Here is a 7,500-nt window from a genome sequence, read left to right on the forward strand (position 1 = left end):
CTCCTAAAACCCATCTGGCGGGCAAGCCCCGGATATCATATTTCGCACTTATCTGTAGAAAGACTCAAGCTGCCAACAACGACCGCCGTCCAGAAACGGGGGTGCAAAGAGCATGTGGAAGAAGGGCTATATAAGCAGACACGGGACGGCCCAGACATCTATTCATCAATGACAAGGGCTTTTGTCTTCCCGAGGCATCCTCAGCTGTTCAGTTTGTTTATGTCATTCTCTGCACAAACCGAAATCAGGTGCCATGCGTCTCTTGCACGGTCTTATCCTCGGCCTACTAATCGAAAGGGGCCTGGGCCAAGCACTAATCGAAAGGGGCAGCCTAGGTCAAATGCCCCAACTGCAGGCAGCCAATACTTCCACAGCAGGCAAAGAGCCAACTGCTGGCGCCGAGTCCACCGATGAACCTACTGACTCCGCCGACAAAACGCTAGCCAGCGGCACGGGGTTCAAAACGCATACTGGCGCTCCTTCAAGCGCCACAGGCAAATCGATTCCACTAGAGCTCGGTGACGGTACACCCGGCGACTATGCGGAGTTTACTAAGGTCAATGGGGAGACAGCCATGTAAGTCCTACCGAGTAGCGTCTTCACATCTGCTGCGTAGGTACTAACGTAAGACCAGTCGCATGAGTCCTCCGGCAAACGAACAAGCGTTTTTCAGTCTTGATGTCAAGACACCCTTGGAAATCTCGACTGGCGAATTCGCCAAGATGAAAGCATCAGTCAGAGTTGGAGGGGAGAACAAACGCACCAATCTCCAGATGTTCGTGGACGGCTCGTCTGTTTACAATGAAGACCTTGTCAGTACCGAGGGCAAGTTCCAGCAGGTAACAAGTGAGAGCTTTAAGCCTTCAAAGGACCCAAAGATTGAAATGGTCCAACGAAATGGAGATGAGCCTGTCGAGCTCACCGTTAAAGGTGTTAGGATAGAGAGAGTGAGCGGCGTGGACAAAACCGGTCCCCCTGGGACAGACTCCGTTAGTGAACCTAGCAGTGCTAGTGAAGTGGCCGAGACTGGCTCAGAGGCCGAAACTGGCACTGGTACTGCTTTACCAACTAGTTCTGAGTCTGAGGCGACTGACGCAAATGTGGGTGGACATGATCATATGGCGAATAACCTCGCCGTCTATATCGTACCTCTTGTCGCAGCTTTTCTACTTTAGGAACAGGTTTACTCATGAAAGTAATTTAATACTTTTAATCGAGCGTATATCCGGGCATCGATTAATAATGGCTGGAAGAAGCTGGATGAGTATTACAACAAACTCAGAGAATCTCTCCTATTCGCCACATCGATCATTCTTCATCCGAGATTCGGGATCAGCTGGCTAGAGGCTACTTAGGTCTCTTAGGAGCAACTAGCCTGGGTCCGTGATGCTAAGGTAGGAATAAAGGACTACTTCGCCTATTGGTACGACATAAACCAGGGGGAATACGACGAAACAATGCAGTACAACGCAACGCTAGGGTTAAGAGGATGATCACTACTATCTGCCACCATTTTAAGAATCACCCCACTTAAAGAATAGCATAAAATTTCGTCTCCCTGTATAAGTTCTATAATATTATTTATATTACATTTTAGTATAATAAATTTATTTAGATAAATAAATCTTTATAATATATTAGTTTTTATATATTATTTTACCCTAGGCTTTTTTTACTTAATTTTAATACTTATAATAATAGTTTTAATACTTTAAAAACTTTATATTTTTTTTTCTCTTATCTATCTACTTTTATAAAATTAATAAGGCTTTCTATATAGCTTATAACTATAAAATATCTTAAAAATAAGTTATTATATTAAAAAAGATATTATTATTATTATATTTACTATTACTAATAGTTTTATATTATAATACTAGGCCTCTAAGAAGCATAAAGTGCCTTAATTAATCCTCTTTATAAAACTTTTAGGCTAGAAGAGTAAGAAAGTATCTATATGCCCTTATTAATATCTTTCCCCTAGTTAAGAGGATTGCCTTATTTGCTAGCTTTTATAATAAGAGTCCCTTAGCTATACTTTCTTATATAGCTGTAAAGGTGTGGGCCTAGTTGGCACGATCAGGGTGATATCAGAGATATAAGGTAGGTTCAATCTGTTAATTTGACTTTAACTTGCTGAAGCTTTAGCGATGCTTCGGCGGGAAAGATCTTATGTGGCTTAGGACCCACGTGACTATCTAAGGATTTCCCGATCCACCGGCGATATCTGGCTTTAACCCGGATACTCTTATAATTACCCCCTCTCTAGGGAGCTTAGTCCTATAAGCTTATCTAGCTAATTAATTCCTTCTTTTATTTAATACTAAAGAATATCTAAATTTAGCTACCTTTTAATAATCTTAGGCTTTAATACTTCTTTATAAGGTCTTATTAATTATTTATTATTCTTTTTGCGTTTTTTATTATAATATTTATAGTTTTTCTTATAAATTATATTATTTTTATAATTAGTTAATTATTATTAGGTTAGTAATTACTTTATATTACTAATTATTTAATATTAGTAGCTTAAATATAGATATTGCCGCTATAATTAGAGTTTTTTTTATTAATAATAATTTTTTTTTTTTATTTTTTTTTTCTTTTTATATTATAATTCTTATGCTTATTATATTAATATGATTATTACTTTTATAATTATTTCTAGGTCTCTTTTCCCTTATATTATATAAGATTTTTTAGTTTCTCCTTTCTTAATTATTCTCTTAGTTATCTTACTATTATATAGCTTTTAATAATATCTCTCCTTTTTATTTATGCCTTTATACTCTCTAAGTTTAAGTATAATCCTAATACTTATTTCTAAAAGATAGATATTAATAAGGTTCCCTATATATATTACTTAGAGTATATTAATATAAATCCTTAGATCCCTTATATTACTAATAGCTTACTAAACTATTATCTTTTTTATACTTATAATAAAAAGAAATATAGCTATATAAATTATTTCTTTCTCTTTTTTTTACCTCCTTTAAGCTATTACTTATACTTTATAAATTCTTTATAAGCTCTAGGATATTACCTAGGATTCCTAGAATAATATTTATACCCTTATTAATAAGGTTCTTAATAATCTTACTTCTTATACTTATACCTAAATCTAATATATTAATTATATTATTAAGAATATAATATATACTTAGTAAAAGCTTATTAATTATTTTTGCGAGCTTATTCTATAGGGTACTAAGATACCTCTTTAGATATCTTATATCTAGATATAAGAGCTTATATCTAACTAAGAGATATTATCTCTCCTTTGCCTTTAAAATATATATCTCCTCTCCTTTATTTTACCTAGGTATTAGCTAACGTTTTATATATAAGCTAGAGCTAAGATAACTTTACTTAAGATAATTAATTATATTACCGCTATTGCTCCCTTTTATATCTATAATAATACTCCTATTTAGCTACTACTTAAGGCAATTAATTACCTTAAGGACTATAAGAATACGCTAAGATCTAATATTAAGGTTAAAAGTAATACTTATAAGATTATTAGTATTCTTAGTGCCTTATATAACCGCGCTAATTAGGCCTTCTCTAATAATAACCCTAATCCTATCTATCCTATTTCTTTTATTAGCTAGCGCCCTTATCTCTAAGGCCCTATTAATCCTTTATTAATCTCTAATAATTATAAGTATATTTATCCCTCTAGTAATAATAATAATAATAATAATAATATTATTAATAGTAATTTATTAAATATTACTTAAAATATGTCCTATAAGGCTAAGAAGACTAAGGCGGCTAAGATAGCTAGGACTAATAGCTATTATTTTACTTATAATAACCCTTAAGTTATAATAAAACTTTTCTATTTAATCACTAAGGTTTTAGCTACTATCCCTTCTTATTTTCTATTATCTTATCTATCTAGGCTTTAGCCTATATATTAATCTTTTATATCTCTCTTATAATACTTTAGCGAGAGGTTTTTAATTTTCTTATTTAATAGCCTAGCATAGCCTAATTCTACTTAAGTTCTATATTTAAGTTTTTATTTTTTTATACTTAGAATAATAAAGTATTTATTATTAAGCTTTTAATATAAGCTTAGTTATATTTTACTTTACTTCTTATAATCCCTTTTATAATCTTAAGATATTTCTTTATTATTACTTATATATTTTATAAGTATTCCTTAGGTTTTTATATATTATATTTTATTAACTAACCTTTTTATTTAATAAGATAGAAGGTTTTATCTCTTACTTCTTTATATAAAATTACTTCTTTTACCTCTTACTTATTAGGCTTATCTTTAAGCTCTAATTAATCTTATATAGTATTACCAATCTTTTTATAATTACTTTATAGCTCAATAAGTAATATATAAAATATATTATATATATATTAGTATTTCTCTAGTAGCTCTAAGGTATAGGCTTATTTTTTATACTTATTAAGAATTTTAGCTCTTATAAATCATAGGGCTAGCTTAAGGTATATAAATCTTTAGTTTTTTATAAATACTCTAATAATCTATCCCTAATAGTAGGTCTATAGCTTATACCTAGAGTTATAGTATTTCGCTTATAACTTTAAAGCTCTTTTTTAGTATTTATATACCTAGGCCTATATATAGCTAAGTATTATTAAGTATTTAGCGATACCTTATATATTTATCTCTCTTTTTATTAAGATATATTCTATATACTATAAGTAATAATTAAATAATACCTCTATTAAAGAGACCCTAATAATTAAGTATTTATTATTATTATAAATAAAGGTATTATCTAAGAGTTATATTACTTACCTTTTAAGTAATTCTTTTATATATATTTTTAAATACTTCTTAAGTATCTAATATATATACTTTATCTAACTATCTATCTAAGAGTAATATATAATTAATAATTAGTAATAGATTACTTACTCTTTTATAAGGTTTATATAGAACTTATTAGTAATTAACTTATCTTAGTTATTAATAATCCCTTTTAGTATATTAAAATAACTTTTAATATACTTATATAGAAGAGCTATAAACTTAATAGCCCTAAGTTTCTACTTAGTTAGGATAAATAATATAAACTTAGTTATCTTATAGATAATAATAAGAATTATATTATAATTATTATTATTACTTTAAGTATTTAATAATAACCTAATAATAAAATTAAGGCTAATTTCTTAAAATAAGTATAATAATAGCGGTAAGAACTAGAGTTTCTTATAAGGCCTATATCTAAGAACTCTAATGCCTTAGTAAGTAAAGTAACTCTTAATATACTCTTAGATATCTTGTATAATACCTTATTAATAAAACTTCCTTGAGATAAGGTTAAGTATTTTTTATAATCCTATATAGCTTACTCTTAGATTATTATAATATTAGCAAAGGATTTTTATCCTTATAGCGCCTTAATCTAAGATAACTAGTCTTCCTTTATAATATAGTAAGTCTTAGGAGTTTATTATATATCTCTTATATTTATTAGTAGCTCTCTAGGCCTTTACCTTAAACTCTTAGTATTATTAGTCTTAGCTCTATAGTTCCTTAATTAATACCTTGAATTTCTTACAAGGCTAAGAGAGAAATACTATTTTGCCCTTTATATGCTCTTTTATAACTAGGCATAAGATATATTACTCTAGAATAATAACCCTAGCTATAATTAGGTCCTTAGAGGCTTACTAAGAGTCCTCTACTTGCTTAGTGATTTATAAAGTATTTACTCCCTTTATTCTTACCTATTAATATTAGGTTATAATAGTAGATATAATATAGTAAGTATTACTCTTTGGCTTATACTTATAAGAGGGGGGGGGACCTCTTATTATAGCTTATATTATATAGATATATATAGCTAAAATGCTAGCTTTACTTTTACGCATAGTAATATATTACTAAGTAGGTTTTAATAACTTATATATAAGCTCTAGCTTCTTAGCTAATATAAGTAAGATATCTTTATAAGAGATCTCTCCTTTTATATAGTTAGGTCTCTTTAAAAAACTATTTATAAGGTTTTTTATTCCTAGCCTATATTTAATATTAAAGTTAAAAGTAGATAATTAATAGACCTAGCGGGTAAGTCTACCTTATAGATTCTTAGCTAATACCTTAATAATACCTATAAATACCTAATAATCTATTAAGATTAAGAACTTTTTAGAGAGCCCTTATAAGTAATAAGACTAATATTCTAGGCTCTTAATAATTATTAATAGCTCTTATTATTTTATAGCTTATTATTACTCTTAATACTATAATTTCTACGACTAAGAAGTAATTAATTACTACTAAATATTAATTAGTTAGGTTAAGATATTAGAGATAGCCTTTACTAAGGTATTTATTTTTACCCTAGTTAGGAGTAATAGGTCCTAATAATAGAGAATTATTATAGAGTAGAAGGCCTATTTAAGCTATTAGAAGGCTTATTTTATATTAGCTATTTAAATAAACTTATTATTTTTCTTTTTATTTTTACTTCCTTTTAGTAAAGATATAATTAGGCTTATAATCGCTAAGTAATATATTATAAATTTCTAATAGAAATTATACAAGCCTAAAAAGACTTATATATCTCTAAAGCTAATTAGGGCCTTTTACTTAGATATTAATTTAACTTAAATAAGGTCTATGTTTATTCTTTCTTAAGTAATAATATACCTAAGAAACTTAATACTTTATTAATAAAAGTTATACTTAAATAGCTTACTATATAGTTATATTTTAGCGAGGTATTATAAGACCTTTCTAAGGTGCTTAGTATATTCCTTTTTTATTTATAAATAGACTAGGATATTATCTATATAAGATATATAATATATATCTAATATATTAGCGAGTAATTAATAAATATATACTTAGAATATAATAGGGGCATTAATAAGCCTAAATGGCATAAGTATGTATTAAAAGCGCCTATATCTTAGATAGAAGGCTATTTTCTAATAATCTTTTTCTATAACCTTTATCTAATAGTATATATTATAGATATTAATCTTAGAGATCTATTTTACTCTAGCGAGCTAATTTAAAAGGTCTTTAATAAAAAGGAAAAGGTATTAATTCTTAATTATAACCTTATTTAACCTATAATAGTCTATATATAAGTATATTTTTCTATCCTTCTTAGGTATAAATAATATTAGGGCACTTACTTTACTTATTAAGTATTTAATATATTTATTTACTAGGTTTTCTACGAGGTATTCTTAAAAGGTAATATATTAGGCCTTATTTATAAGGTATAATAGCCTATAAGGTAACTTACTTCCTTAAATAAGGTTAATCTTATAGGTTATTTTTAATATAAGTAATATCCTTTTAGCTACTTCTTTATTAAAAAACCCTTCTAAGCCTTTAAGTTCTAATAAGAGCCCCTTAATATCTTTAGTCTCTATATCTAATAGTTCGCTAAGTATAGCTATACTTTTCTCTTAAGGTATAAGGGTAGCTATTATATCTAATATATAAATAGCCTCTTAGTTTTTAATAATATTTTAGAGAAA

At 28.4% G+C, this 7,500-nt stretch overlaps 1 pseudogene across 1 annotated transcript, besides 1 other annotated feature; it reads left to right on the forward strand.

Annotated features, from left to right (window-relative positions):
- The first annotated feature begins 253 nt into the window (after window positions 1-253).
- On the forward strand, window positions 254-1,100 carry NCS54_01293300 (annotated as a pseudogene). The gene is made up of 2 exons: window positions 254-576; window positions 635-1,100.
- Window positions 254-1,100: a sequence feature.
- Window positions 1,101-7,500: the final 6,400 nt, after the last annotated feature.

The sequence above is a fragment of the Fusarium falciforme genome, chromosome 10 (assembly GCF_026873545.1).
Source record: "Fusarium falciforme chromosome 10, complete sequence".
NCBI lineage: Eukaryota > Fungi > Ascomycota > Sordariomycetes > Hypocreales > Nectriaceae > Fusarium > Fusarium falciforme.